General features: G+C 51.0%; 1 long non-coding RNA gene across 1 annotated transcript; it reads left to right on the forward strand.

Annotated features, from left to right (window-relative positions):
* The first annotated feature begins 2219 nt into the window (after positions 1-2219).
* On the forward strand, positions 2220-8509 carry LOC109312190. Its single transcript, XR_002101724.1, has 3 exons — positions 2220-2231; positions 4654-4656; positions 8233-8509. It is a non-coding gene; the product is annotated as an uncharacterized LOC109312190 (long non-coding RNA).
* Positions 8510-10167: the final 1658 nt, after the last annotated feature.

Here is a 10167-nt window from a genome sequence, read left to right on the forward strand (position 1 = left end):
TGGGAAAGCTGGGTTCAAATCCCAGCAGAGGTGACAATCTTCTTGCAGTAGAGAGGGGCCATTGTGTACTTCCCCTCCAGGTACCAAGGCTCTATGTTTCCTTGTCATTTTGCATTTTGTGCCTTTTTATATTTCACCAACCCATATTATTTGTTCTGCTGTTTGTGCTTTATATTTTATTAACCCTGTTTTTTCAATGATTGTAAGTGTCTAACCTTTGTTGAATCCTGCCCATTGGGGCATTGTAGTGTCCACTATACCCTCTCATTTATGCCTGTTATGTTCCAGTATTAAAAGGTATATGGTTAAGTCCCCATTGGTGGTCTGGCTCTTCTTTATAGGGGAGGAGAGTCACTACACATCCCACAGCGCTTGTGGACCTGCTTTGATCCCTTCAATTGGAGAGGGGGCACCTCTTGGAGTACCGCCCGGGTTACACACATCTCTACACAAGTTCTTAATATAAGCAGTTAAAGTCTGATTGTCAGAGGTTCTGAGTAGTTCTAGCTCCAACTGATCTGATCTTATTCAAGAAATTGTGTTTGGATCTAACAAAAGTTTAAAGTAAGAGTGAAATGTGTCACCCCTTCATCTGCTGAAAAAGGAAAGACAGTCCTCTTTCCTCTTCCCTTGCTTGCATAAGTAGTGATGCCCCATAAACCTGCCTCCTCCAGGACTGGTACTACAAACAATCCCCTTCCTGGACAATCTACTACAAGGACTAGATCCAACAACTGCATGTAATGAGATTATGAGTATAAGAAATAGTATGCTACAATTTTATGATGTGGAACGTTATTGCAAATATTAGTTCCGCTGTGATATGGAAAATGATACTAGTAGTGCATGTGCTATACTTTATTTGAATGGCTAAGATCCACACTTATTCAACACAAAGTGCCAGCAATTAAAACTAAAATACAACATGTACAGGGATGTGATTGTTATGTTTATTTGTAGCAAACTGAATTAAAAGGGCTAAAATACTTTGTTGAGGAAAATCTAATAAGCCTCAGAAGGCCCTATAATCCACTTGCTAATGCATGACATGTGATTACTTTATTTGCATTCCATAAAATATCTAATTTGCTTGTGTGTAGTCTAAGAGAAGTAAAATAGGATGTTGTTAATGTTATAGCAATATGGCAAAAACTAGAAATTTCAGTACAAAGGCGAAGTCATGAAAATCCTTATTCTGCCACTAGTCAAACAGAACTTACATTGACACCAACCTGCAGGATTTGCTTCAAGAAAAAGCTGGAATAATTAAGCTGGACTACTATGTAGAAATGGAATGAAAAAGAGAAAGTTCAAATACCATTTAAAGGCATTATACCAAACTGCTAGAGCAGTGGTTCCCAAACTGTGGTACACATACCACCAGTGCTATACAGACAACCTGTGAGTGGTACATGGAAGGCCGGGGGAGGGCCATGCACACACACAGACACCCAGCCACAGCCTGCTGCAGATGGCCAAGAATACAACCCAGTGTGTGTGGAGCAGTGCCCAGCAGGTAAGTGTTGGGGGAAGGAGCATGGGGCAGAGTAAGGGGAGGGGAGGGAAGGGGAGGGGAGGAGGGGCAGATTGAGGCCCCTACAGTGAGGGAGGGAGTGGGGAAGAGGAAAGATGGGGGTGAATGGGACCCCGGGATAGGTGATGGGATGGTTAGAGCCCTTGGCAGCTTATCCAGGAGTGTGGGAGGGCTCCCACAACTATGCGAACCCAGGGGGAGGCATATGTCCCCCAAATTTGTGCACAGGGCAGAGGCAAGTTGTCTGCTGTGTGCTGGGGTCTGCACCCCACTGCCATTGTCTTGGGAGCCATGCGTGAAACCATGTGCTTTCCATGCACTAGCTGCACCATTTCCCCTGCCTGTCCAGCAGCGGAAGGCAGATGGCAATGTGTGTGGCTTCCAAGGTAGCAGCAAGGCACAGTGCACAGTGGGTAGCCTGCTTCTACCCCGTGCACAAATCTGGGGAGCATATGCCCACCATACCTCCCCTGGGGTGCACACAGCAGCAGGAGACCCCCATGCCCCTGGAAAAGACCAGGCCACCTCAGGAAGGGCCTGGGTAGTGGGAGGAGCCATGTCCTTCTGTGCTGGCCCTGCAAGGGGGATGAGGAAGGCCGACCCGAGGGGAGAAAACACCCAGGCACAAATCCGGGGGGCATGTGGCCCCCCCATGCCTCCCTGCAGGCATAGGTGGATTAATGAATGTGGCAGCTGAGTCCAGGTCCAGGGGCCACGACCAATTCAGGGCCTCCAGGATCTTCATAAGCAGGGAAGCAAAAGCTGTGGTTTTAAACTTGGCGCTTTTGACAGTTTAAAACTGCAGCTTTTGCATTTGCTTCCCTGTGAGCTGGGAACGGTGCTCATCCACTAATGGGGCTGGGGGGACAGTGCTGGGACCAGGATGCACCAATCCTGGAGTGCCACACTCTGCCTGGAGGGGGGGGGGGTGCAACTGGGGCCAAGCTGGGCTGTGCCATGCCAGGAGCACTGCACCACGCCTCTGTGGGCAGGTGGGCAGGTGGCAGCACTGGGGGTTCTTGAGGGCTATGGCCACCCCAAAATTCATCTTAGTCTTCCCCGTAGCCACTCCTTCAGCCATTGCCCACTGCAGAGGCATGGTGCTGTGCTCCTGGTCCGACTTGGTCCGGCCCTGTGAATCTTTGCAGCTGCATGGGACACAGCCAGGCAGCATCTCCCTGCAGGTAAGTCCAATAGGGGTTGGGTGGGGAGCTAGACAGCTGTGGGCAGCTCATTGTGGAAGGTGGGGTGCAAAGGGCTGCCTCAGAGTGATCAAGAGTGGGGGAAGGGGGGTCCTGTGAAGACAAAGAGTGTGCCTGGGTGTGCGTGCATGGGGGGGGGTGTGTATGTGTGCATTTGTGTGTGCTTGCCTGTGTGCATGAAAAATTTGCTGTTGGTACTTAAGTCTCTATCATTTTAAATTGGTGGTGCTGGGGATAATAAGGAAACTCTGTCTTGGGAACCTAACAGATACAGAAGGCCTCATGCGAGGAGAATTTTCTTATTCCTAGTGAGGAATAAGCTTTGTGACTACTGAAAGCTAGGAAATGATGAAGCCAAGAAAACATTGACATCACACTGCAATGGACCACCACTCGTTTAAAACATTGGAGAGATCCATCCTCAGTATTTCCATCAGCTAAGCAAACTAACTAATCCCCAGAAGATCATGGTCCAAGAAAGCTCCAGAAGCCAAGAACACTGAGGTGTCAACAACCTGGTAAATATTATAGCTAAATGTGAATTCATGCAGTGATGTAAATAGACCAATGCATCAGCCCCAAAGCAACTTTTTTGCTCTTCATTGATTCATAGGTTGTTAGGGGTTGGAAGGAACCTCACAAGATCAGCCCCCCTGCACTAGGCAGGAAAGACAACTGGGGTCAGGTGACCCCGTCCTGGTGACCATCCAGTCTCCTCCTGAAGATTTCCAGGGTGGGTGGTTGCATCACCTCTGGAGGGAGTTTATTCCACAGTCTAGACACTGTGACTGTGAAGAAGTTTTTCCTAGTGTTAAGCCTGAAGCAGTCTTCCAGGAGTCTGTGGCCATTACGCCTGGTTTTCCCCAAGGGTGCCCTGGTGAACAGTAGCTCAGCGAGTCCTTGATGTATTTCCCTGATATAGCAGTAAGCTACCAAATCCCCTCTCAGCCTTCTCTTTTTTAGGCTGAAGAGACCCAAGTCCATCAGCCTTTCCTCATATGGCTTTCTTTGCAAGTCTCTGATCATACGGGTGGCCCTTCTCTGGTCTCTCTCAAGTTTTTCTACACCCTTGTTGAAGTGTGGTGCCCAGAACTGGACGCAGTCCTCCAGCTGCGGTCTCACCAATGCTGAGTGAAGTGGAATAACTTGGTTTTGCTTGAGATGCATTGGTTGATGCATGCCAGAGTATTGTTTGCCCTGCTGGCTACAACATCGCACTGATGACTCATGTTCATACTGTGGCCTGTTATTACTCCTAGGTCCCTTTCAGTCATGGTGCTTATCAGGTTGGTGCCACTGAGCCTGTAAGTATGTTGGGGATTGTTTGTCCCCAGATGGAGCACTTTACACTTCTCAATGTTGAACTTCATCTTGTTCTGATCCGCCCAACTTGCCGGCCTTTCTAGGTCCATGATTGTCATGGCTGTACAGTCAACTATATCACATGAAACCGGAAGACAGATGACCACATATTTGTGGGACAAATCCCGTTCAGCTTTAGTGTGTGAACATCTGCACAAGATCCATATGCAAACATATGCTACAGTCATAAAAACCTTCCTCTCAGCCACAATCTCATTCATTCAATCATGATCAAAAGAACCTTTCTGTCTAATAAGCTATCTAATCAGCTTATAAAGTCTGTGAATAACCTCAGACCTCCGTACAGGACTCTCTTCCCTGTTGGCCAATAAAAATCAACAGAGACAGAGGATCTTGCTAGGGCTAAAAGAGAAAACTCAGAACCATTGCCTGATGCAAAAGGAACATGATGGTCACTCAGCATGGACTGCAGAAGCTCTAAGGAATATACACTCCTATGAAATTAAACCCTGCTGAATCATACTTTGTGATGTGAAGCCTAGCTGCTCCAATATGTCAGATCAGACTGCTCTTCCAAAGGAAGGCATAGTCCAGCCAGTCCTGAAAATAACTAAATTTGATACCAACAGCCTCATCAATTACCCTCTAGATCCCTATCTGCTGTCTTGGTAAGGTCATTGGGATGATGCTAATATTCAGGCTTCATTGCTAATGAATAGTTTTCTCTTAGCTTCAGACATGGAAGGAAACAAAACCAGTATTGTAACAATGGGGGGCATGTGGGACACAAGCTCCTGGAAATGCCTGGAGGCAGAGACCAGAATGGAGCTGGGGGGATTTCACCCTCCAGTCCCCACATCCCCCGCGCACACACACACACACATACCCTGCACCTTACTCTGTAGCAGCTCCAGCTCTGCCAGTGAACAGGACAGGGAAGTGGTGGCAGGGAGGGTAGGGAAGTTGCAGAAGGAGTGGCAGAAGATTCACTGCTACCTGGGGAGAAGTCACCTCCCTTTTTGCTGCTGAAAATGGGTGTTTCCTAGATGCTTGACACCCACCTCAGGGGCCAGGGCTGTCCTGGGAGGGGGGAGGGAATCAGGGTGACTGCCCTGGGTCCCACACTTTGCGGGGGCTCCACAGAGCCAGGTGGAACAGGCATGGCAACTCCATGATGCCGCCACCAGCTTTGCATCCAGCCTCTTGCTCCACCTATACTACATGTCTCTGTGCTTTTCTGCCCTCTGCCTTGCCAGAACACAGCCTGGAGCAGAGCAAGTGTAGAGTGTGATGTGGGGGAGCACAATACTGGCCAGTTCTGCTTCTGAACAGACCTATGCAAATACTACACAATCTCTGAGAGCCAGGCTTCAACACCTTTAACCATTCCATGCTAATAAAACAATTGGGTAATTGGAATAGCACAATCCTGGATTTATTCAGACAGATCCTAGACCAGTGGTGCTCAAACTCCAGCCCAACCTGTGAAGTTATAACACCTGGCCTGTGACTCTCTCCACAGGTCTGGAAATTTGGTGGTTGGGGAGCAGCATCAGTGTTGATTGGGGAGTAGTGGTTGGGGAGCAGCATCCTCCGCTGCCAAATTTCCAGACCCATGGGGAGCTCTGTGAACATTGTGTGCTTGGGGTCACTCTACAGCCAGATATGGCACCTAGAATGAGCCAGTGAATGGCTAGATCCAGTGCACACATTCAGGCCATGCACAAGATGGGGCTGGTTTACACAGCAGACCAGCACTCTGGATCACATCCATGGATTTATCCTGCATGCCAGTGTCACACTGGATCAGGCCCCGGAACCAGCCCCATCCAGCCCACAGGGCCACTGTCTTAGACTGTCATCAGGGGCATCTAGAACAGGGGTGGGCAAAATATGGCACAAAGAGTGATTTTGCCTGGCCCATGGCAGGTCTCTCAACCCCAACTGGCCCAGGCATTGGGTCAGCCTGACCCATGGCACATGCCTGGGTGCACTGTGGGGCCACATCAGTGCAGTTGCCAGACTCCATTTCCTGGCAGGCCTGGCAGCAGTTGCGGTGGCTCCTTTTGGGTGCTGTTACTGCCAGACCCAGTCCCACTACCCAGGCACCCACTGCTGGGGGTGGGACCCATGTGGACAGGGCACTCAGCCAGGCAGCTGCGATGGGGCTGTGGGCTGGAAGGTAGTAGCGTTTGGGAGCAGGATGGGTTGGGCAGGGTTGGGGACATGATGGGATCTTGGGGTGGTGCAAGTGCAGGGCCAAGGCTGGGGCCAGGGCTGCGGCAGAGCCATGATGTGCTCAGCGCACATCCCTACCCACAGAATCAGGGCTCTATCATGGCCACACACTGTCACCACCCCAAGATCCCAGGGTCTCCATGGAGGCTGGCCAGGAGCTGCACAGGCAGAGTGCTCCACCAGGTGGATGTGATCAGAGCACCTTGTCTGTTCAACTCCTGGCCACTCTCCTTGGAGACCCCACCCCCAAATCCAGGGGTCCCAATGGAAATCAGCCAGGAGCTTCAGGGGCCAGGCAGTCTGTGGGGCAGATGCCATCAGAGCGCACTGCCCATGTGGTTCCCAGCCAGTCCTCATGGTGATCCCAGGATCTTCAGGTGCTTACAGCATGGGCCCAGCATGGGTCCTAGGCAGAGTCACAATCTGTTTCCAGCATGCCCTTGCCCTCAGAATCCATGCCCATCACAGGGGCATGTGAACAGCAGATCACGGCTCTGTCCTGGGCCCTAGGTTCCAGCCCCTTGCTGTTATTGCTATGTGATTCTTCCCCGTGAACCCAGCCTTGCCCACTGCTCCCGCTCCTGAACACCACTCCCAAGCAACTGCAGCCCCATCCCACATAGGGAATTTTGTGAATTGTTGTGGAGGCAGTGGATGTTGATCTAGATGGAGAAACCTCAACAAAACTTCCTATGTGGCCCAAGGGCCCAAAAAATTGCCCAGCCCTGATTTAGAGCCCTATAGTCCTGCAAAAGCCACTAATCTCAGTCATCTTCCTAGATAACTTTGAGAGAGCATGACATGCCAGGAATCCAGTGACACCAATTTGAGGCTCGTGGAATCATAGAAAATCAGGGCTCAAAGGGACTTCAAGCGATCATCCAGTCCAAACCCCTGCTCAGAGCAGGACCATCCCCAATTAGATTGTTCCAACCAAGGCTTTGTCTAGCCAGGTCTTCATAACCTCCAAGGATGAAGACTCCACAACCTCTATGGGTAGCTTGTTCCAGTACTTTACTACCCTCCTTGTGAAAAGATTTTTCCTAATATCTAACCCAAACTTTCCTTGCTGCAACTTGAGACCATTTCTCCTTGTTCCATTATGTGCCACCACTGAAAACAGTCTAGATCCGTTCTCTTTTGAACCACCCTTCAAGTAGTTGAAAGCTGCTATGAATCCCAGCTCAGTCTTCTTTTTTCCATACTAAATTAGCCCAGTGCCCTCAGCCTGTCCTCATAATTTATGTGCCCTATACCCTTAACCATTTTTCTTGCCCTCTGCTGTATTCTTTCCAATTTGCCTTTTTTATAGTGGGGAGCCCAAAACTGGACACAGTAGTCCAGATGTGGCCTCACTAGTGCAGAATAGAGGGGAAGAATCACTTCCCTCAGTCTGCTGAAAATGGTCCTACTAATGCAGTATGCTGTTAGCCTTCTTGGCAACAAGGTTACACTGCTGGCTCATATTCAGCTTATTGTCCACTGTAACCCCCAGGTCTTTTTCTGCAGAGCTGCTGTCCAGCCAGTCTGCCCCCAGCATGTACTGGTGCATTGAATTGTTCTGTCCTAAGTGCAAGGTTTGCCAATTGTCCTTGTTGAACCTCATGAGATTTCTTTTGGTCCAATATTCCAATTTGTCTAGGTCTCTCTGAATCCTAACACTATGCTCCAGTGTATTACTACTCCCCCCAACTTGATGTCATATGCAAACTTGCCGAAGGTGCAATCCCTCCCATCTTCCAGGTCACTGATACAAAACCAGCCTCAGGATCAATCCCTGGGGCATGCTACTTGATACCAGCTACCAGCTAGACATTGAGCCATTGACTACTACCCTCTGAAGCTGATGATCCAGCCAGTTTTGTATCCACTTTACAGTCCATTCATCCAACCCATACTTCCTTAGCTTGTCTGTGAGAATGTTGTAGGAGATAGTATCAAAAGCCTTGTTAAAGTCAAGGTATACCGTATCTACTGGTCTCCCTTCATCCACCGAGCCAGTCATCTCATCCTAGAAAGCAATCAGTTTGGTCAGGCCTGACTTGCCCCTGGTGAATCCATGCTGATAGTTCCTAATCATCTTCTCCTCCAAGTGCTTAGAAATGGATTTCTTGAGGATCTGCTCCACAATTTTTCCAGCAACTGAAGTGAGGTTGAATGGTCTGTAGTTCTCTAGATCCTCCTTTTTACCTTTCTTAAATGTGGGCATTATATTTGCTCTTTTCCAGTCATCTGAGACATCTCCCAATTGCCATGAGTTTTCAAAGATGATGACCAGTGCCTCTACAACAGGACTGGACAAAATACAGCCTGTGGGCCAGATCCAGCCCATGAAGCTGTTCTATCCAGCCCATCGGGCCCCTAAAAAAATTAGAAAATTAATTTTATTTGTCTTTGGTTCCTGTCAGAAACGACAGGAACCAGGGGCAGTAGGACCCAGGGGAAGCCTGGTGGGCTCCCACAATAGCAGGGCCCACCCGGCCCTGACCCCCCGAGCTGGAAGCTCCAGCAGGGGCTTCTGGCCTGGGACCACATGGCTGCCCCGGTGCTGGAACCTCAGGTAAGGGAGGGGGGGCAGTGGAGGAGCATAGGGAAAAGCTGAGCCCAGGGAAAAGCAGCCCCTTCCCTGCCCCATGGCTGGCACTCCTTGCTTCAGCTGCTCGCAGCCCATGTGGGGCTGTCCTGAGCAGGCACAGGCAGCCCCACATGGGCTGCAACTGGCTTCAGTGCAGGATGCTTGCCAAGTGGCCTGAGGGGCCACTTTTCCTGTGCTCAGCACCAGCTTGTAACCTGCCCCTGCTGCCAGCCTGGGCATTGCGCCAGCTCCAGGCTCGCCTTTTGGGGCTGTGCCACAGCAGGAGCTCCGGTCCCCCCGCTTACCACACTGGGCAGTGATTGCTGCTGCTGCCCACCCAGAGCTCATGTGCTGGGCAGCTCAGAGGCAGCAGTGGCAAACACTACCCAGCGCGGCAAGCGGGAGGACCACAGCTGCTGCTGTCGCATGCAGCCATGACGGACGAGCCCAGAGCCAGCATGGGGTCCAGGCAAGCAGCGGGGGCAGGTTACAAGCTGGTGCTGAGCACAGGGCAGGGGAAGCAGCCCCTCACCCACCCCATAGCTGGTGCCCCACATTGCAGCTGCTCACAGACTGTGTAGAGCTGCCTGTGCTTGCTCAGGACAGCCCAGCTTGGACTGTAAACAGCACCAGCCACGGGGTGGGGGAGGGGCTGCTTTTCCCCACATTCAGCACCAGCTCATTCCCTGCAGCAGAGCAAGGGGTCAGGGCTGCATGATGCCCACACCTGTACCACAGGTCTGGGTGGCACTGGGAGTAATAGGGCCTGCACCAGTGTACCAGGGTCAGCGCCAGTGGGGCCCAGAGCAGGGTGGCAGGAGTACAGGGGTCCTGGCCAGCAGGGGCTCTATGGACCTGGCTCAGCTCCCCCCTCTCCCTGCTGGTGCAACCCAGCCCAATTCCACAGACCCCTGCCAGCCTGCACCCCACTCTGGGTCCCACCAGTGCTGGCCCTGGGAGATTGGTCCCAAGACATTGGGACATTGGGACATTGGTCCCAAGATGGTGACCGGGGGTGGGGCACCTGTCAAGGGGCAAGACTATGCATGTGGCCCTTGACAGCTTGCCAAAACTGGGTAAGTGGCCCTCTGCGCAAAATAATTCCCCCCCCCGCTCTACAAACACATCAACCAACTCCCTCAGCACCCTCGATGCATTCCATCCAGCCCCATGGATCTGTATACATCCAACTTTTCCAAATAGTCCCTAACCTGTTCTTTCACCACTGAGACCTGCTGATCATCTCCCCAAATTGTGCTGCCAGGTACAGTATTCTGGGAGCTAACCTTGCCTGT

This window comes from Crocodylus porosus, unplaced genomic scaffold (assembly GCF_001723895.1).
Source record: "Crocodylus porosus isolate Cpor-Errol unplaced genomic scaffold, CroPor_comp1, whole genome shotgun sequence".
In the NCBI taxonomy this organism is placed as follows: domain Eukaryota; kingdom Metazoa; phylum Chordata; order Crocodylia; family Crocodylidae; genus Crocodylus; species Crocodylus porosus.